Source organism: Crocuta crocuta, unplaced genomic scaffold (assembly GCF_008692635.1).
Source record: "Crocuta crocuta isolate KB4526 unplaced genomic scaffold, BGI_CrCroc_1.0 scaffold99, whole genome shotgun sequence".
Classification (NCBI taxonomy): Eukaryota; Metazoa; Chordata; class Mammalia; order Carnivora; family Hyaenidae; genus Crocuta; species Crocuta crocuta.
In genome coordinates this window covers 3,077,688-3,100,493 of record NW_027551560.1, presented here as the reverse complement: position 1 = coordinate 3,100,493, position 22,806 = coordinate 3,077,688, and the positions used below count along the sequence as shown (strand labels likewise).

The 22,806-nt window shown below is 39.0% G+C and overlaps 1 pseudogene; it reads right to left on the bottom strand.

Annotated features, from left to right (window-relative positions):
- LOC144219531 (nucleophosmin pseudogene) overlaps positions 1-22,806 on the bottom strand; it is a 143,659-nt pseudogene that overhangs the window by 32,523 nt on the left and 88,330 nt on the right.

The following is a 22,806-nucleotide window of genomic DNA, read 5'->3' as shown; positions in this document are numbered from 1 at the left end:
CCATTTACCCCTTTCCCTCCCCTACTACCCCCCCCCCCCGTTTCCCCTGGAAACGACCAGTTTGTTCTCTGTATCTACCAGTCTGTTTCTGTTTTGTTTTGTTTTTGATTCCACATTTGAGTGAAATCATACGGTGTTGGTCTTTCTCTGACTTTGCTCACTTAGCATAATTGCTTTCGAAGGCGGACTAGTTAACAACAGAAACCGCAGCCTTACTTGGAAACTCAAGTAAGATTACCTAAAGATGACTTCTCATTCATTGACTAAGGTAGGGCAAAGGGAAAATGCAATGGAAGAAAAATAGAAAGAAAAGCTTTTCAAATACCTGCTTTAGACCCCAGGACTGTTTCCTGATTTCTCTCAATGCTGGTACTAGAAATTAAAGTGCACAAAATTAAGGGAAATCCCATAGGCAGTCCACCTTGATCAATCTATGTGAACTATAAGACTAAAATAGGAATTTGGGGGTTTTATGTATAAAAATCAGCTGTTTCTTATCTGAAAAATTATTTGTTAATGGATCAGATAAGGATTTATGGTATCTATTATCTGTGAAATATGCTTTACATTGCCTTTTGTTTACATTTGAATGAGATATTTTTTATTTTTTCAATGGATTTTGTTTCCATCAGATGGTTTTCTTTTTTACTCTGTGAAACTTGAACTTTAAAAAATTGAAAGGTGCTCAAGAGCTCTTTTGAAAGTTGAATATTTTTCAAATTAAATCTATGAATTATTTTCAGAAAGAGGAATTTTTTCAGTCCAAATGGAATAAACATGTTTAAGCATCCAGAAGTCTAAAGCATACTCTCATTTAATGACAGTCTGACATGCAATTAGATAAATAGTCAAACGCTTTTGGCTAGGGGTGTTGAGAAGCTGTGGGTGAGGGGCTTCTAGGGGTGCAAGGGTCTTTGCTTGGCTTCCCTAAGCCTTGCATTGTTTCCTGTCAGACTTCCTATTGTGTCAGGAGTAGAGCCATCAGTGGATGAGGAAGAGAGCAGGCTTAGAACTCTGCACTGAACACCCATCTGCAAGTGCGGTCAGAGGATTAGGGCTGTTGAGGGTGGGAGAGGAGAGCAAGGTGAAAGAGTAGTGAGGCCATCCATGTAAAGGGAAATATCTCTGTCCCCAAATTCAGTCAGTCTTTGGGCCAGGACTCTCACACATCAGGTATGCAGACTTAGTGCTCCAGTTAGGATTGAAATGATTACATGGCACATTCAGAACACATGGACTCCATGGCCATGTGATCCACCAGCACTGAGCACACAGGGCTGTTATGAGGCTATTTGTCTGCCTCTACACAGAGAAGTGGTTGGTTAGGGCTGCAAAAATCTGCCTAGGAACGATTTATCCTTGAGTGTCTTCACAGACAAGAATGCTATGACTCAGAAAAATGGTGCACCCCAAACTGACCAAGGGGGATGGAGAAGACTATTTGGGGAGTCTGAGTCCCTAGCTCATCCTAAAGAAGTGTGGTCAGGGGGCAGAAGAGTATGGATTAGCTCAGTTTGTCTGTTGTCCCTGGATTGGCCAAGACCCTTCCTCTCCATGAAGCTGTTTCCCTCTCTGCAAGTGGTTGATGCTGTTGGGGTTTCCCAGGAGCCTATCATTCCAATAAGTTGGAGGAAGTAGTCTCAAAAAAGGCCTTGAGTGAGGATAGAGAGGCCCAGAACTGGGTTCAAATCACCTGGCCTTCTGTGCCCACACCCAGCCCCAGATCTCTCTCTCTTCCTGCTCCTGAAAATGCTTTCAGGGCAAACAGACCCTGTGAAGTGCAGAGAGGTGTGCAGTTTCCTGTAGACTGTGACTGCAGTTCCAGGCCACCCCTAATATTTGTGGGGTACCTGGCAAGAGTATAGATAGCAGTGCAATAACCAAATGCCTGTGTAGGGACAATGTAAACACCAAACTACTAAACTTTAAGTAAAAGATTGAAAATAAAACGTGTCAGGAAAAGATCTGGCAGTGGTCTTTCTCCTTGTGCTGGGCTTCTGGGAAAGACATTACCTTTTGTATCTGTAGTTTGTATATTACAGTCTCTCCACTCTGATTGCAGGTAAGAATGAACTGGGGCCTCTTATGAAAAATAGTGTTGCCTGGCCCCCAATCCAGAACAAACACACATATTGTGGGTGGAGTTCATGGAAGGCAAGAGTGATGACATTTGATCCATAAAAGAAGGAATTTATTCTCTTGGAATCTTTTGTCTTTTCATATGTCAGATTCTATGAAAATTTCATTTCACTGTTCTGAACTTTGATTTGTTCATATACTTCTCAACAATAGCTAAATCATTCTGTATTTCTGGACCACTTTTGGACTTAAAATCTTGTAACTCTTTTGGAAGAATGTAATGTATTTCATAATTTTCCTGCCAAAATTCACTGCATCTACTTAATATCAAGCCACTCTTGAGTCATATAATACCACTTTTTTCTCTCCAATGTTATTTCTCATTCTGTCCTAAAATGTATTCTTCACTCCTGTCTTGGCCAAGCTCCCCGTTTATTAGTTTATTAACTAATAAGATTAATTCATTTGTGTAGTCATTTATTGAACAAATATTTATATTGGGTGCCACCCATGTTCATTACTGTCTCTGAGGGTGGTTTCAGATGCTTGGTACACATAGTCACTCACGTTTGTAGCCTCAGATGCTAGTCCACCAACTGCTGTCTATAGGAAAGCGGCTGATATTTTCAGCCCAGAGTTGGAGGGAAGGTGTTTTGGCAAAAGAATAAGAGCAGAGAAGTATTATTCATCTGGGTTCTTCTATGCTTTGGGTTAATAAAAGTTAATTTTCTGACTTCCATTCCCCTCTCGATTTCTAAGAATCAGAGGAACAACTTGTCAAGGACTCATGCAGATTAATAAATGAGAGACCAGGTGTTTTTGGAATGGCAGCCTTCTGGTTCTTCTGAAACTACAGAAACTACTCACTCAAAAGAAATGTTTGCAGGGGCACTGAGTGGCTCAGTTGGTTGAGCGTCTGACTTCGCCTCAGGTCATAATCTCACGGTTGGTAGGTGTGAGCCCTGCATCAGGCTCTGTGCTGAATGCTTGCTCAGAGCCTGGAGCCTGTTTCAGATTCTGTCTCCTTCTCTTTCTGCCCCTCCCCCGCTCACACTCTGTCTCACTCTGTCTCTCAAAAATAAATAAATGTAAAAAAAATAAAAAAAGAGTCTCTTATGTTAAGAAAGAAAGAAAGAAATGGTTGCAGTCATGAAAGTCAGGGCCGGTCTCTGAACTCTCTTTGCCATTTCAGTACTTTATTCTGAGATCTTCACTTGGATGGGATGGGTCCTGGGCTTTCAATGATTGTACAACTAAATCAAGAAGCAAAAAGGGACCCTAGGTGGCTCAACTGGTTAAGGGTCTCACTCTTGATATTGGCTCAGGTTGTGATCTTGTGGTCATGAGATCAAGCCCCATGTTCAGCTCTGTGCTGAGCTTGGAGACTGCTTGGGGTTCTCTTTCTCCCTCTCTTTGCTCTTCTCTAAGTTGTGCGTGTGCACACATACACACCCTCTCTCTTAAATAAACTTTAAAAACAAACAAACAAACAAAATGCAGCAGGAGCTTGGACACTGAACCTGCAAAAGCCACTAGCTGGTGGGACCCAGCTTTGCTGATGGATAGTACTCTCACTGGAACAAATATTTTTATGGTTAAAGGCAATAAATCTTTAAAAAAATTTTTTTACGTAAGTGGCAGTTTGTTGGCATTGTTTCTTCTGATTTCCGCAAATTCATAAGAAGCAAAGCCAAGCCACATTGGTCTGCAGAGGTGAGGCTTTGCTACCTGCTCAGATTGAGACTGAGAAACTTGGAAGGTACACAGGGCTTAGGGACTGAATGCAACACCTCTTCCCATGAATGCAATATTAACAACTGATGATGCAAGGTGGTAAGACATAGTTTCCAGCCAGCGGAGAGCTTAATGTTGAGTGGCTGGAAAAAAAAAACTATTATCTGATTGTCTCAGGACATAGGAAGGGAGAAAATGAGTTGCATGGAGTACTTAGAGATCAGAGAAGTGGGTACTTAAACTGTCGTGAGTCGTGAGGATGAAGTGGCTAGGGTAAGTAGTGGGGGCAGGGCAAGAGGAAGGGTGCTCATTGCTACTGTGTGCTTGTCATTGTTGTTTCTGGGGCCTCTGAGCCACAGAACAAGGCAATATATGTGTGTATGTGCACTCATCTACAAATGTTCCTATATGTCAACATTTGTTTCTATATTAAACAAACAGGAGTTCATACTTCTGTCTCCAACTCTGGTAGATTGCCACATGGATCCCCCTAACCCTCTCTGTCTGTAATATCCCCCCTCTAACAGTGAGAAATCTGGCTCCCCCATCTGCCAATCATTTATTTAATTATTTGATTCCAGCGTACATGCACAGTACTTTCAAGATTGTTAACTCATACAGTCATGGAAAACAGCTTTGCTAAAGCACAGTACTCGTGTGCAGTTCCTTTTGCCGTTAGTCTTACAGACACCACTCATTTCCAGAGTGACTTAGGTCAGCATATTTTCTCCCCACCCCTTTTAGTAAAGTTGTTTCATACATTTTTAATTAGGTTATTTTGCCACATTCTATATCCCATCCTCCTATCCACTGACCACCTAAATGATTTTTTTACATGTTTATATATTAAGGCTCCCACTTTATACTGTAAAGTTCTATGGGTTTTAACAAATGCCTTGTGTCATGTATCTCTTGCTACAGTACCATATGGAATAGTTTCCCTACCCTAAAATATCCTTGTATTTTACCAATTCAACAACTCTTTTCCCCTTCCCCTCTAGGAAACCTGGTCATCGTTGATCTGGTTACTGGATCACCAGTTTTGTCTTTTCCAGAATGACCTAGAAATGGAATCATATAATATGTAGCATTTTCAGACTGTCTCCTTTCACTTATCAATGTACATTTAAGATTCATCTATGTCTTTACATGGCTTAATATCTTGTTGCTTTTGTTTGAATAGTAGTCCATTGTATGAATGTGCCAGTTTGTTTAACCATTCCTTATTGAAGGACATGTTGATTGTCTCCAGTTTTTGGAAAGTATGAATAATACTGCTATAAACATTCACATGATGGCTTTTGTGTGGATCTGAGTCTTCAAGCCAGTTGAGTAAATACCTAGCAATGTGATTGCTGAATTTTATGTTTAAATTATGTTTATATTTGAAAGAAACTGCCAGACTGTTTTCCAAAGCAGCTGTACCATTTTGCATTCCCAACAGCAATGAGTGAGAGTTCCTATTGCTCTGAATCTTTGTCAGCAATTGATATTATAAACTTTTTGGATTTTAGACATTTTAATATGTGTATAGTGGTATTTCATTGTTGTTTGAGGTTGCAATTTTCTGATTACAAATGAGGTTGAGCGTCTCTTCATATGCTTTATTGGCCACCTGTGTGTCTTCTTTGATGAAGTGCCTGTTCAGATCTTTTGCCCATTTTAGCTGCATTGTTTGTTTTCTTAATGTTGAGTTTGCAAAGTTCTTTCATTATTTTGAATATGAGTTCTTATCAGTGACATGTTTGCAAATATTTTCTTAGTCTGTGGTTTATGCTTTAATTCTTTAAACCGTGTCTCTCCTGGAATAACAGTTTTTAATTTTAACAAAAGCTACTCTTTTTTGCTATGAATTGTGTTTTTAGTGTTGCATATAAAAATTCAGCATCAAATCCAAGGTCATATATATTTTTTCCCACCTTTTGCCCTAGAAGTTTTACAGTTTTGCACTTGGCAATTAGATCTGTGATCTAGGTTGATTTAATCTCATGAAAGATGTAGAGTCTGTCTCAGTTCAAGTTAGGTCTCACATAGGTACTTTTGATGTTAACTCCAAACGTGTAAGCCACAAAGCCACCCTCTGGCTTTGAAATCTTAAACATGTACTTCATTATCAAAGCAAATGGCCAGAAGTGCACCATGAAATATATTTTCATTGTGTTGGGACTTTCATAATTATAATTTTTAGTGATTTTTAACAATAAATTATTAGTGTTAATAGTATTAATAGTGTTAATTTGCTAGTGCTAGCATTTTGTAACCTATTTTGGAATTTTAAAAAATTTACTAATATGACAGGAACTTTAAAAAGTAGAAATGGGTGTTTCTTGAGCACTGGGAGAAGATGCCATATAAGAGGATGTCTCTGATTTTAAGAACTGGCCACCTGGTTGGGTTTTAAGTGATAAGTGACAAAAATCCTTTAGCATCTTTGCTGCATTAGAATTTGGCAAGACTAGCAGTTTCTCAAGTGCCACTTGGAAAAATAAATAAAATCTGGGCTTAACATGTTTCTATTCTCTAGGAAAAATGAAACATTCATGCTTTGTTGTTTTAACACAGTTGTGTTCATTCCTTTGTGCTAACATACTGGACTCATTTTCTAGCAACATGGTTAGCCAAGCAATGAAGACTATTAATTTACCACCACTAGAAAAGAGAGAGGATGCTGTGTATATGCCAAAGAAATGGTAGCTACAAACAACCACATTGTTGTGGACTGGGTTTCTGCATTTCTGACTTCAAAGTCCTCAAGAGCAGATGAACTGATGGGATGAGAATGTGTAGTCTTGGGTTTGTAAAAAAAGAAATTAACTCATTGCAGAGTGCTTGTCCAATCATTTACCCTAGACTTCTCTCTTCCTTTCCCCTTCATATTTTCCTATTTTTAAAAATTTTTATAAAACTGCTGAGAAATATTAGGACATAAATAGTAGATATGGGTGGAAGAAGTCTTGTGTCCAAATTTTTTGAAATCCTCTGGATTTTATGATAAAAAATACACAATGATCTATTATCAAAAACATTTTTGATTGTCAGCCTACAATTGATTGGCCTTCAATCAATTTGGTGAAAACAAATAAAGCCTTCTGATCTGCAAAATAAAATTTTACTTCCATCACTGGAATCATTCTCTTTCTCAACTACAATACCCATATTGTGACTTGTTCTTTTGTTTATTGTCCCTGAGAGGATTTTCTCCTTTCCTTTTTTTTTTTTTTAAGTTTATTTATTTTTGAGAGAGAGAGAGTGAGTAGGGAAGGGGCAGAGAGAGAGAACGAGAGAATCCCAAGCAGTCTCCAAACTGTCAGTGCAGAGTCTGTTGCAGGGCTCAAACTCACAAACTGTGAGATCGTGACTTGAGTAAAACCGAGTCAGAAGCTCAAACCAATTGGACCACCCAGGAGTCTCTCTCCTTTCCTTTTTTATCAATAGTTTTTATAATTTACACAAAATGAAATACACAGATCTCAAGCACACAGCTTCATGAGTTTGACAAATATATACACCTGTGTGACTCACAGCCATGTCAACTTCTGGGATATCACCCAAAAGTTCCTTTGTATCTTTCCCTGTCAGTCCCCTAGTACCAGGCACCCATTGCTCTGATTTTGACCATCTTTGGCTAGCTTTGCATCTTCAAGAACTTTTAATAATTGGAAGTATACAGTAAGAACTCTTTTATGTCTGGTTTATTTTGCTCAGCATAATACTTTTGAGATTCAGCCATGTAGTATCTATCAATAGTTTGTTCTTTTATTGTTGAACAAAATTCAATTGTTATAATAAGCTACAGTTTATCTCTACTTCTGTTACTGAAGATGTGGATTGTTTTCAGTTGAATTGAACTACTATGGAAATTCTTATACCTACCTTTGGTAGATATATGTATACAATTCTCTTCAATAATAACTTAACAGTGGAAGTGATAGGTCATAAAGTAGACATTATATGCAATTTTTTAAATTTATTTAATGTTTATTTATTTTTTGTGAAGGGGGAAAGGCAGAGAGAGTTAGAGGAAGACACAGAATCTGAAGCAGACTCCAGGCTCTGCGCTGTCAGCAGAGAGCCCAGTGAGGGGCTTGAACCCACAGACCCATGAGACCTGAGCCAAAGTTGGATGCTTAACTAACTGAGCCACCCAGGCATCCCATGTTATATGCAACTTTAAGAAATCACTCACACATTTCTAAAGTGGGTGTGCAATGGTGGATTTCCAAAAGAAATGTATGAAAGTTTCAATTACTCAACATCCTTTTTTGGCAGGGATGTTTTTAATTTTAACTATTCTGGTGGATATGTATTGGTATCTCATTATGGATTTCCTTTGCATATACCTGATGACTTGTAATGTTGAACAATTTTTCCTGTATTTATTAACCATTTGTGGATCTTCCTTTTGAAGGCTATAAGTCTTTTTGCCTACTCAAAAAAAAATCGGTCTTTCTTCTTGTTGTTGAGTTCTTTATAAAATATATATATAAGTCCTTTGTCATATATGATTATATACATACACACAGAGATCTATACATTTTTTCTTCCAAACCATTGTTTGATAATTTCCTTGATGGTGTCTTTTGAAGAGCAAAGTATCTTAATTTTGATGAATCGAATTTATCAATTTTCTTATAATTAATACATTATATATTCTATATTTCTAGGAAAATTTCTTTCCCCATCACAGGTTTGAAAAAATATTCTCCACTTATTTCTTTCTAGAGCCTCTCTAGTTTTAGCTTTCACTCTGCCTCACAAATCCCAGCTACCTAAGCAGCCATGAAATTTTGTTTTCTGTGCATCATGAGACTTCTGCTCTTTATTTGGTCTTTACTTCTCTGTGCTATGATTTAAAAAGTGCCACCAAGGGGTGCCCTGGTGGCTCAGTCAATTAAGCATCCAATTTTGGCTCAGGTCATGACCTCACAGTTTGTGGGTTCGAGCCCTGCATGGGGCTCTGTACTGACAGTCCAGAGCCTGGAGCCTGCTTCAGATTCTGTGTCTCCCTCTCTCTCTGCCCCTCCCTCACTCACGCTCTGTCTCTGTCTCTCAAGAATAAACATTAAAAAAAATTTACAAAGTGGCACCAAATTGAATGCTAGGGAGAATGTGAAATTTACCTTGTGCATTCACCTCTTCTAAGCTGTCTAGTGTCTAAAGTCCAAAATTATTTGCTCCACATTGTTTCCCCATGAGGGTAAATTTAATACCTATATTTCTGTTATGCCTGGATGCAGAAGCCAGTCTTTCCTTTTATTTTAAAAATAGTTTTCGATTTATGAATTTATCTTTCTATTCTTTGCATTTAATTTTGGTACTCTTAACTGTACTTGCATTTTTTGAGTATTTTCATGGTTTCCCTTCTCCTCATGACAGGGAGACAGAGATGGCTGTACACAGTACTAGAACAACTCATTAATATGCAAATACTGAAAGGGCTCATTGCTCCCTCCATATTGTTAATGTTTTCCCTTCATAGTGCAAGAGGAGTAGCTAGAACTTGGATTTCTATTAGAACTCCAAATGAGAGTTGAAAGTGCTGGCCAAGAATATCAACTTGACAAACATTAGCATATCCCTTCGGGGATTGGAATCACTCATCCTCTTTACTTGTCCTTATTACTGGCTGTTGACAATATTATTGTGTAGATCATAGAATCTACGTTCTTCTACCAGCTCCCACACTGACATCCTTACCTATTCACTGAGGCTTGAAGTACTCTGCACTGGCTACAAAAGCCTGCACAGTTAAAGACAGGATTAAAAACATTGGGAAAGGTAATTCATTGAATGGGAGTCTCTCAAGGCAGAAAAAAAAAGCCCAGATAATTTTATGGAGGCATGTCGCTGTGGGAAGGATGGCCATGGCTGAGGGTACGGTAGGGAGGTGGTGAAAGAAAAAAGGCAGAAGGTAAAGGAAGAGATGTTGTGATTAGCCAGAATAAACTTTGAAGATGTCACAGGCTGGCTCCTATGGTGTATTTTCTCAGTAGCAAAGGAAAGAGTAGAAATAATTTGACAATCTTTTGTATTACCCACTTAGTTTTGGTGAATACACTCAGAGGCAACTGAACAAGGTTCAAGAGAGTATCTTCTCTACTTCCAGTGCTCTCATTTGGATAACATCGATTAGAAAAAGAGAGCATTACCAAAGGGACCGATGCTCTGACTTACTGCACCAGATAGTGACAGTCCTGGGCCTCCTAAGATCCACCACTCTGTCAGGTCTCCTGCTTGGAGTCTCTTTAAAAACTAAATGACCTCCAGCAAGTCAGCAACAATGACTTTCAGAATTAAACAGTGTGTAGCCTGATTTCACCTAAAAAGATAATACATATTTATTTTATTATTATTATATTAATAATAGATAAACAACTTTATCTTATTTATTTATCTCTAACAGATCTTTATATTTATTGAGTTGCTTTCTCTTTGGTGATACCTTTTTACCCTCCAGCACTTTCCTCTTCAAACTAGACCTCAAAGCATCTTACCGTGGGTACAGTTTATTACAAGCAGAAGGAGAAAACAAAATAGCTAATTTCTTGGTTTTTAAGGTCTGATTCTTAAGACCTGGGTTTTGGAGCCATGAAATTGAAGCCCTGAATGACTCTTAGGAAAATTTTTCTTTCTAGTGAAATTCACTTACCCTCTCTATCCCCAAGCTTCCAAAGGAAGAGAAAGATTATCAAGGATGGTGATGGAGAATTGTCAGAGAAAGGATAATGAAAGTTAGATGCCCATGAGATTCTTCCAAAATGGGTCCCATGTTCTGCCCCCACCCTAGTTGAGTCCTGATGAGTTGGGGGCGGTAGGGAGCTGAGAACAGAGAGGACCTACGTGTAGACAGTTTACAACTTCTTAAAACGGAAAATATCAACATATAATCTTCACCCAGCTAAAAACATGACTCTAGTATACATATATAGTGAGCATGTGACACAAATGAATTTAATTCATTAATGAAGGAACCAGTTGGCTGGTAAAGCTAGTTTCAAAGAGAGTGTAAGAAAGTGACTTGTAAGTGAATAATGCATTCTTATGGGGCAACACCATTCTAAGTTTTGGGATTATCTCTTCTATTGAATAGAAGTAATTTAAATAATTTAAAGTTTATTGGACAAAGATAATGTGCAACTTAACAATGTCCCGTAAAGGGTCAGGGCCTTCATTAATAGTAAGTAGTAAGCTAAAGTTGCTTCTCTTTTGATGATGAATTCTCAACTGAGACGTAGTATTGTACCTTGGAAGATGAAAATTGGTTCTTGGTGGTTGAAAAAAACATCTTAGATAATGCAAGGGTATGTGGCCCTTCAAAGTTCAATCTTCTTGATTATTTACTTTCTCTTATTAGGGGTAAATTATACCAATTAGTCAAACAGTTGATTAATAATTAAATTAATTAGCCTTGATTAATTAATTCAAATTAAACTGGAATGTAAAGTAATTTTTTTTCCTTTGGGGAAGGGATAATGAATAAGAGTTGAGAATCACTGCCCTAGATAGAGCTTCAGATGACCTTGTAAGAAGACTTGTTAGATGATGCTCCACAATTAATTTTAAAGAACACTAAGCCATGTTTTAATCTTATTTCAAGTTGTGGATAATTTTTCTTAAACTACTAGTTTAAGAGCCATAGAGTAGAAATAGCTGTGTGGGACATTTAGACAGAATGGGTCAGAGGCAGCTTGCTTCAGAATGCCTGGAAAGATGTGAAAACAGAACTATATCTTCTGGGAGATCTAAGCCCTCAGGATTCAGCTGGTAGTCAGCTCTGGGGTAGACCAGAAGCTGGGAGTGAGGAGCATAGTGACAGAAGCCACACTCAGCCCAACAGGTGCCAGAGCAGACAGACCATGTTGACTACCAGCCACACACAGTACCCCAGGATTCTCAACATCCTGTTAAAATGTACCTGCACCCATAGGGGTAGGGATAGAACTGGCTCCGAGTTGAATCAGATTGTGTTTCCCTAGTCAACACAAAGAGGGACTCAAAGTAGAAATAAAGCTCAGGTGAAGGAAAATGTAATACACCACATGTCTTATACTCTCACATTTGTGGCATGAAATTTTGCTTAATATATGTGCTTGTGAGGTAAAGGAAGAGAGGAAAACCCACCCAGTAATGTGGTGGGGACAGTGGGATGGATTCCTCTATACTTCTTGAGAACCATAAATAGCCACTGAGTAGAATCATAGACGAGCATGCGTGGGTCTAGGTGAGATTTTCCTATAATAATTCTTATACGTGCTGTGCTATGGGTGCACAGGGATAGCTAATTTCTTCAATCAAAAGTCAAAGATTCCAGTACTGAATTAGTAGAAATAGTGGCCTTTTTCCAGAAAGTTCTGCTGGCTGACTGACTCTTACATTTTACTCACCTTGATACTTTTTTTCCAGGTAGTAAAAATCCATCTGGAATTTAACTGCTCAGCATTTTCCTTCCTGAGCTGCTTGAATCTCAGAATAAGAGCCTTGAGCACTGTGAAGCGAAGCTCCCATGAATAATTCTGGCAAAATTTTACTGCCAAATAAGATAGTCAACCAACACTCCATAGACAGGAATGATGGCCCACAGCCTGTGTCAGCCACTGTTGCCCTCAGTTTCTTGCCCCCAGGAAGTTCCACTGGAACTTTTGTAGTGTCAAAGAATAATTTTCAGAAAATTGAAAACCTAACTCTCATAGATATATAGAATGAGCTTGTGTCAAAGATTTCTTTAACTGCTTAATGACGAAGGCAGCAAGATGGTAAAGCTAGCTCACAGAGGATTTGAGGAACTGAGTATTTATTTACAAACATTTAAAAAAATATTAGAACAAATTGATAAGTTGGATTCAAAATGCATTAATGCCCTACAGGGCAAATAAAGCCCAAAATATTCTAGGTTATCTTATGGGCTAGGTAGAAACCATTAGTATTTCTCCTGGACAGAAATCTCTGTTATAAAACTTCACAGTATCCAACTAGTTGACAGCAAAGTCAAACACAGGTGTGTTCTCCTAAATAACTGAATAATCTTTTGGTAGGCTTATTAAGGCATGTCCATGTATGACATTGAAAAGACATGACTTCTCCTCTTTGCCTTATCTTTAAGTTTTAGCTAATATATCTGAATAGTAGCTCTTTGAAATACTGGTGATGGTGTCTGGAACTTGTCTCTGAGCTATGAACACTGTTAAATAAGTGCTTCCAGACATGAATACACACATACACACACACCATAATTATATATATTACACATCTATACCATACCATATATGTATATTATAATCATATATATGTATATGTATACATATATATACCATACATAATTGAACAAAATAAATGGCATGTAGCAGGAGGGCTCTGGCTTAGAGAAGAGGAAGGGACCAAGTGGGAGGTATAGGGAATTAATGGCATTTTGTGCCATTGAGCTTCATGTAATTTACTTTGGGCTCAAAAAGAATTTTGGCTCAGTTCAGATTAAAAAAGGAAAACAGAATGAAGAAGCACATTGCTTGAATTCTGGTTCAGCCACTGAAAGTCACATCAGATTGGCAGCTGTCTCCAAAGATGGCCCCGAGTGAACTCTGTGAAAACCCTTGTTCAGTCCCCTCCCAGGGTGACAAAGTATGGTGCTGTGCCTCCCTTTTAACCAATAGAAGGTGGGAGAAGTGATACTATCTAAGCTGTGGCAGAAGACCTGACCGCTTCTGCCTCTGTGGTCTTGGAAGCCAGTTTGGATGTACAAAGTCTGACGGTCCTGCCAGAGGGAGAAGCCATGCAAAGGAGGGTGGAGGACAAAGGACCACATGAAGAGTGAGGCCTCGCAGAGGAGCTTTGAGGTAGTGGACATGAGAGTGGAGACACCATATTGGATGCTGCAACCCATTCAAGCTTCAGAAGACACCAGATTCATTCATCACATGACAGCAACCACATGAGACACCCTGAATGAGTCAGAAGTGACCGGGTGAGTCCCTCAAGCTGTAGCATGTGAGGGATATTAAACTGTTATAATCCATTAAGTTTTCAGTTGCCATGTTACTTAGTGATAGATACCCAAGGCATTGTCTCCTGCAAGGACTTTTAACTTTCCCTTTCAGCGTGACGATTTCTTTCTTAATTCTTCCTCCAATGGTCAAGGGCATATGGTGTCTACCCCCATGACATTGTGCACTCAATGTTCATTTGAGTAATAGAAGTATTTAGTTAAACTTGAGGGAGGTGGTAACACTAGTTTGTGGAAAACAAAATGAGGAATGTTAGTAAGTTTCTCTTTACCCAAAAGGAAAATTGCAGCCCAGCTATATTTACCACGTGTGCTAAATACCATATTATATTCTCATGTTTCCTGATTTGAACTTTTTGTTTCATTCAAGCCTTTGATCAAACACCATCTCTTCACAGAGTTCTTCCATCATTCTATCTGAAGTAGCACCCCGCCACTTTGTATGCCCTTACTGTGCTTTAGTTTGCTTCCTACCTGTTCTCTACCCGACATTATACAACTCTATTTTTTGTTGCTTGTCTCTCCCTAGAGTATTAGCTTCCTTGGGGACAAGGACTTGGTCTTTCCCACTCACGAGATATCTCCAGCCCCTGGAACATTGCTGGGGACATATCTGCCTGTCAAGGAATGTTTGTTGAAGTTATTAGAGTAAATGTCTACTATTTCCCAACTTGAAAAAGAAAGACTGGAAATATGAAGGACCTTTGGGGTCTCAAGTGGAAAATCCAGTGATGTCCTGAAAGAAAAGGCCTTGTGCCAGTTTTGGCTGGTAACTGAGGGACTGGGAGAGAAAAATCTTTATTTTTTTCTGCCCAGAACAAATACAACAGAGAAGAAATGCCAGAATGCTATTGAAATGCAGACGAATTTGGGGAAAAACTTCTATGATGGTGCTAAATGCCTTACAAACAAGCAAACAAAAAGCTATTTAAAAATTTTTGAAAGATGTTATTGCCAAGCAAAGACAGACTGTGTGAGAGGCACACCAGAGTGGACTTGGGCCTCCCAAGTAAAGTAGGGTTTGGGGGGGGAAAGTAACTTTAATTGTAATGATGAAAATTTGCAGTATATTCCTTTAAAAGAAGCTATGGATGCACAATTTCTTGAGTTATTGTAAAGTTGTATGAATTACTGGAGAATATGCTTTTGGGGAAAAATCTGAGCAATACTTGGTCAGAAAAGGGACACCCTGAATGACCAGATAGGTCTTTTGCATTCTCTGTGTGGATGGTTTTATGGCCACATAGCTGGGAATGCAGAGCAAATCTGAAAATGGAAGAATCACTTGAGATTTACAATAGCAACAAAAATATTTGTCTTCTATGGAAACCTGGTTGAAAATCAAGGTTTACAGGATTTTAAACAGAAACATACTTTATTGAAAAAATTACAATAATCTCACGATTGTTTTAAAATATTTGAGCCGACCCTAAAATAAACCATACCTCCAAAATCTTGTCTACAGAGTAGTTTTTGAATTCAGAACTAACCTTTGAAAATGTGTAATTCAACATACAATTAAACTAAGCACTCTTTCTTTTGAATTATTTAGGATAGTGAATTTTAGTATTTACTGGTGTTGTAAATAATGAAGGGTTTCAAACTCCCCAATATGATATCAATAAAGAAACATCAGTATCAAATGGGGCCTAAGATGCGGTTCTTGGTTTTTCTTGGAAAGTCCTTACACATCTAACCTCAAGCTGTTTCTTTCTGTCCATTGTTTGTTCTGTGTTAGTGACTCAGTTTATGTTTTATGAGCCATCTGCAGATCCCACAGTGCCCAGTTGTGTCTGTTTTTAGATTCTTTTCTTGAAATCCAGGAGAAAGACAAGAGGGGATTTCATCAGACCCTGAAACTGAGGCTGTTTGTGTCACAAGGATCTAAGAAACAGGAATGGAAGATCACACAAGGCAGAAGAGCTATTTCAAAAGAGATGCAAATATAAAGATCCTCTCTGCTCGGTTCTCAATTCTGTAAATCTGAAAGTGGCTTCAGAAATCTTTCAGTCTCCATTCTGATAGCCAATTCCAAAGGTAGAAATAATATTAGATTTTGGAAGAAACCTTTTCGAATGGTTAACATTATAAATAAGGATTCTGAGCCTCACAGAAGTGAAGCAACTTATCTAATGATCTACAATGACTTCATGGTAGAATTTGGACAAAGAAATAATGAATAATGTCCAGGTGATGCTTAGGAAAATATTTTGATGCATTGAAATCTTGGACAATTTTTAGGTCATGGCCTTACATGTTTCTGTAGGTTTGTTTTGCTTAACTGCAAAATGTTTTATATAAAGATATATTTAAGGCTCCCAAACTAATAGAATTTTTCCATCCAGATAATAGATATAAAGGAACCTCTATATGTATGGAAACTAGTAAATGGATGTCTTTTCTATAGTTGATTTTATTATATGATAAATGTCTGCACATATTTTATAACAATAAAAAGATGTTCTCTGTCTTGATCACTATGTCATTTTTCTTCCTAAAGAAATCACTTTTCATCTATTTCTTCTGGTACTTATAACCATATTTCCATACAGTATGATATTTTATAGAAATAGCAGTTCAGCTAATTCTTATTAATTTTGGACATTATTTATTAACTTCTTATTGGCAATTGAGGATTTAGCTCAGTCCAAATATTACTTATGCTAGAACCTGAGATTTAATTTCTCAACCCTGATGAGTGGGGACTTGGCATCAGATTTACTATTTTGGGAAAATTACTGAATTTTTTGCAACCAAATGTGTGGCAGTTTCATATCTGTCCCACTGCTGTGTGCACAGATTGGAGTCCTTTACAGATATAAAGTCATTTATGACTCCAAATCTTTTGAGTCATGTATTATTATCCTTGTCTTCCAATGTTCTATAATGAGACTTAATGAACTAAGTCCAAGGTTATATAACATGTAACTGGCAAAGCCAGGATTTAAACTCAGATCTCTTTGATTCCAAAGACCAGCCTTTTCTGAATGTTTCATACTACTCCTAAAAGAAAGTTCCTTCAAAGAGAACTTCCTTGGTACTTGTTGGCCATCACTAGGTGCAGTGGCTGTTGCTACCCTCTGGCACAGGAAACCTTGGGAAAGAGAATTCTGTGGACTTTGAGGAGAAATATAGTGTCATCTCAATAATTCGTTGCAAGAAGAGGCATTACTGAAATAGAGAGGAGCACCTGGCATCTGGTGATAGGAAGAAGAGGCCAGGCTCCCAAATTGATTTCACGAGAGAAGAGGACAACACTGAATCCAGGAGATGAACTTGAATCCAGATCTCAAGTACTCCTGGGCAGGTTGATTCTCTCCGAGAGATCCTTTGCATCCAGCTGGCTGCTGGCTGGAGAGAACTTGGGCTGCTAGGAGAGGTTTCTTCAACACAGGCTCATACTGTATCTATAATTGACTTGTGTCTTCAGTACCAGGTATGAGAAGCACTACAGTGTGCTATAAGATTGCTGAATGTAAATGGAAGAATGAAAGTGACTTTGACTCTTCCCTTCTTTCCTAGACTGGGGAGGAAGATGGATCTTGCTCAAGAACTTGATTGCTTTTTTTTTTTCTTTTGAGGTCACTGGCTATGTGAGTGAGTGAGTATGAGCCTGAGCAGGACCACCCTACTAGGCCACTCCCAGTGACCCCCAGAAACTGTGAAGTAATAACGTTTATGGTTTTAATGTAGTAAGTTTTGGAATAATTTGTTACAGAACAATAGATAGAACATTCTATATCAACTTTCCTCTGTATGTTTTCTTATTCTTTGATCACACAGGGTCTTGTGCCTAGGTCCGCCCTTAGGCTAATGGCATAATTTCCATCACTGAGCTTTAACATGGGCTAAACAGTCTTCTGTGAATACTCTCTGAGATGTAACTACCATTTGCAACCTAATTCATGATTGCATTCTTTTTTTTAAGTTTATTTATTGAGAGAGAAAGCATGCCTGCATGTGGGGGAGGGGGAAAGGCAACGAGAGAGAGAGAGACAGAGAGAGAGAGAATCCCAAGACACAGGACTTGAACTTACAAACTGTGAGATCATGACCTGAACTGAAATCAAGAGTGAGATGCTTAACCCACCAAGCTAACCAGACCCCCCATTATTGCATTCGTAAAGGCAGTATTATCAAAGTTTTGGTAGCATCCTTGGTCAGCTAAGGGAATGGCCATTGTGAGGTGTCTCTCTCAGTGACAAGTTGTTTCCAGCACCAGCAGATCTGAAAATATATGGGTGTGGGTCACTGAGTGGTGGAGGAGGGGCCAAAGCAACCCAAAATCCTGGAACAGCAAAGTAAAGAGGAAACTCCATTGTGACAGAAGTGGTGTTATAGATCACGGTATGGTAGAACAATGTTTGTGTTCTTTCAAGTGGTTTTAAACTTGACTGTCTCTGAAAATATGTTGTTTTTGGAAAAGGTGTGTCTGTGTGCGCACATGCACGTTTTGGTATGTTTGACTGACTTAACAGTTACTTTTTAGGCAATGAAAAGAACAGACAAGTAAAGCTACAGTTCACACTACTGGAGAGACCTCAAAGAGAATGGGGTTTAGGGCACCTCTACCCACCAAAGACTGAAGGTAAATTTAATCTCCCTTCTGCTGGAACCTTCAGAACTTATTCCAACATAAATATTCTGTGAGCATTGAGGAAATAACTACAAAGACCGATTGCTATGGGTAGGATATGAGGTTTTCTAGAAAGGTGGTGGAAATTCACATGAGAGTAGGGATTAGAAGGAAGTATATTGTAAATGGTACAGAAGAGCACAATTAGGAACTTGAAGAATCCCTGAAAGCTCTTTGTGAGTTTTGACGTCTTGGATACCATTTTCTTTTGGACCAATAGAAAAGCCTTAATCAGGATATAAAATGACACAAATCATCCTCCCACCAGTCCCTGATCTGTAATTCCCTTGGTAGTTCAATTCTTCAGGAAAGCCTTGTGTGTGATATGGTGGAGAAAAGAGGGCCAAAGCAGTGAAGGTGGGTATAGAATGTCTTGCTCCTCATCTAGACCTTTGATGGAGTTTGTGCACAGGGAGGACGCATTCTGGGAACTGACCAGCCATGTGATTGGAGGCGGCCTTGTAAGGAACAGTAAGGACCCATCACCAAGTGAACAGCTCAGGGAAGAGTCACATGAATCTTTTCCCTTTGCTTGCTTACACTGTGTTAAAGGGAGGTGCATGTTGAAGGCAAGAGGCTGACGCCTGGGTTACCTACTTTATTTGAGCAGCAGCTTAATTCTACAACAAAGCTGTCTGGGCTGTGAAAAACAGATCTCATTTATCTTGGAAAAGTCAATAGCTGCCTCATTTGTTCATTTTACTTATTTGTGCTTTTAAGATATTGAAGGAACAACTAATTGAGGGAACATCCAATATGAAGACGCTGTCTGTGATTCAAAAGAGAAAATTAAAGCACATGATGTTGATAGCTCTAGGATGGCGATACAGGCATCAACATAGTCATGGGGAATTTTTCAATTGTTCACAAAAGAAGGAGCACAATGAGATAACCAACCCAAAAGCCCATGAGTGACATTAACAAAGTTAGGCAAAGAGGTATCCCCAGGAATCCCACAAGAGTTGTATGCTGTTGGCTTCCATGAGAGAGAAAGGGGGGCAACCAAGGGAGAGGTTGGTGTATATGATGGATCTGAGAACAGGAGAATCCCCACATGGCCAGTGGGTGTTCCCTGAGAAGTGAATGAAGCTGGGAGAGCTCCCTTATTCCATCACAGGCATCTGGGAGATCTGCTCCCATAAGCTCTTAGGCCTGAGCAAACCTGGCTTCCTTCTAGAACTGGGCCCACACTAGAGAGACACCTCTGGGTGGGAGTGATGTTAGCAGGAGAGGGATAAGGGAGATGAAAAGGAAGGACACAGACACAAGTGGGGGAGGGAATGGGGCAAGGACACCTCAGCAAACAGGATACCATAAGTCACAGCACATCATGGGGACAGCAGAAGAGGGGGTTGTGTGATGTTAGACAGTCTGCTGGTACTACATCTTCTAAGAGTTCAGCAAAGTTCAATTCACATGAAAATGAGCAGCAGAACAGTAACTAGGGGAACTTCCATACACAGACTATTACAGATAAAAGAGAATAGCTGGAATTTCTTCAAAATGATGAAAATATGCTGGAAAGACGTTTTACATTATGTTATTTAACTTCTTCATATTGAAGGTGAAGAAAGTAGGACCCTGGAGAAGTTTGGTAAGTGACCACATTTTCAGAAAATTAAATACTGATGGAGCTGGGATGTCTGGGCTATAATAACTTAGATCTTACAGATTAAAATTCTTTTAATGTTCATTTATTTTTTGAGAAAGAAAGAGGGAGAGAGAGAGCAAGAGAGAGAGAGAAAGAGAGAGAGCGAGTGAGCAGGGGAGGGACAGAGAGGGAGACACAGAATCCGAAGCAGGCTCCAGGCTCTGAGCTGTCAGCACAGAGCTGATGCAGACCTCAAACTCACAAACTGAGATCACCGCCTGAGCCACCAAAGTTGGACACTTAACCGACTGAGCTACCCAGGTGCATCTTGATCTTATCCACTTTAAATCTCATCCTTTTAAATACTATAGAAGTGTTTGAACCCTTAAAATTTTGTTATCCCTGTGGTATATTAAGTGTGAAGTTCAGATTAGAGTAAAAATTCTCCTTTCAAGTCCTACGTGGCACCAATAATTAGTCAAGAAAATTTAAATACAATTTTTGACTTTTCTGGTTACTTTATGTGTTGAAAGTAAAAAAGAGAGAGAGAGAGAGAAAAGTACATTTTAAAGCAAGGAATCTTTTATGAAGGGAACCCATAATCTTATACAGACAATTTAATGCCTATGCATAGCTATGCATATTGATATTTAATCTTGATCCTCTTAAGGGCAGATAGATTTGAGAACTTAAATGGGGTGGAAGGAAAAGAGGCTAAGATAAATGGAAGATTATACATTCTCAGAAGTGTATGTGTGTGTGCGTGTGTGTGAGTGTGTGTGTGTGAATGTGTGTGTGAGAGAGTGAGAGTGAAAGAAAAGAGAAGGGAAGGGAGAGAAGGGAAGAGAGGAAGAGAAGAGTAGATGAGGCAGAAGACAGTAATACAAAAAGAAGTTCATAATGAGCTGTGAATTTCCTCCAAAATCTAGCATTAGGCAAGTGCCCTCTCTTTTGGATTTGTTAATACTGAAAAGCATGTGTGTTCCCTCTCGGTCTTAGCTTGGTCTTCAGATTGCTTCCGTATGGCACTGACGTGGTAAGATAGCAAGGGTCCTCCTCATGTCCTTATCACCCCTGGTCTCTATTCTGGTAGTCGCCCTCACAAAATGGGAGAAGGACATACCTGGGCAGGGTTTTTCTAAGGCTCAGACAATCTTCATTTCCAACTGGACCCTCAGTGGGGACAGATGAGTGGCCCTTTGTTGATAGCTATGAGAAAGTCAATTCAAGGCTGAGTATGCTTCCACTGGTAACTTACTGTATTCTAGAACATTATTTCCCTTAAGAAGTCAAGTTTATTTATTTCTATTTTCCCTGTTGATGTTCTGCCCACTCCTCCTCTCTCCTTTGTCCATCTTTGATGTTTTTGTAGTCTCTGAATGGAAAGCTAATTGTGGTCTCTTCCTGTCTCTCATGTTATTCTCAACCATTGTTTGTGTTTTCCCAATGGATGACTCACATCTGTTTAGTTACAGGGAGGAAAGAATTCCTTGGGGTATGATTGAAAGAGTTTACTGGGCTTAGAATTGACTAGAGACACATATTAATATTTAGAAACCTTACTCCACTACCCGATATTATGCAGACAGGTTCTCTGGCCATTGCTTCTTTAGAAGTGGGTACCATATACAAGTCTTGATAGTCATCTGTCTGAGAGTGACTGCATCACCTTGGTAGAACTGAAAAGGTACCTAGACAAATGAAGAAAAGAAAAAAATATGCAACAAGGAGGCACATTTGGGAAAACTCCCCATGTATGTGAAATAAGTTTGCTATGAATGCACAAGAGGTCCAAATTTATGACGTTGACAGAACCCACATCTCAACCTCGGAGGCTAACCTGTTTGGTTTACTACAGAGTTTGCAAACCTAAGTCATTCTCAGTTGGTATGCTCTGGGTGTTGGCCAACCTAAGGTCTGAAGTCCAGACCTCCCAGTGACTGAGAATAGAAAACTGTTAGTACTTTGTAAGTGTTTCAAATCTTTCAGGCCATTAGGGGACCATTTGGTATTCTAAGAAAGATAATTCATTAAAACAAAGTGTAATAGTATGAAATAGCTAACCCAGTCAGTTATTTCTTATTCTCTAGCAGGTAAAGGGCACCCCAGTTGGCATTCATCTCTTCCCACCAATGCTTACATTGCCCTTTGAGTGTTACTCTGTTATAACACCGGGACTTATCTGTCGTGTGTTAAAGTTGTTTGGTATTAAACTAAAATAAGGCTGTGTCCTATGAAGCAGGCTGAGTTGGAGGACCAGATGGGTCCAGGACCCGTGGAAGAGCCAGTGAGACAAGAAGGGCTCCCTAATCTAGGCAGAAAGAGCAATAGAGAGAAATTAGATGGTAACTGATAATAATATTTCAGCTTCTTTCTTTTTACTCACACATGACAGAGTTTGGCATCATGTGTGCACTAGTTAGCAAATAGTTAAGACAAGCAATAGCTAACACCTACATTGGGATTTCAGGAAGGAGGTTGATGAAGAAGCTGCAACCATAGCAAATAGAGGAAAGATGATGCTTTGCTGGGGTTGGATTAAGAAAGAATTCCTAGGATTCTGTAACTGAGAACACATTTCAGTGTTTATCATGTTCCTTCTAGGAAGCCATGAACAGGCTTCCATAGCATCAACATAGACATAGAAGTCCCACCAAAATGGTTCTGGATTGATTTATGGCAGGTTTCCAATGTTGTTGCTATTTACATTTTGGGTCAAAAACTTCTTTGTTGTTCAGGGCTGATCTGAGTATTGTCGGATGTTCAGCA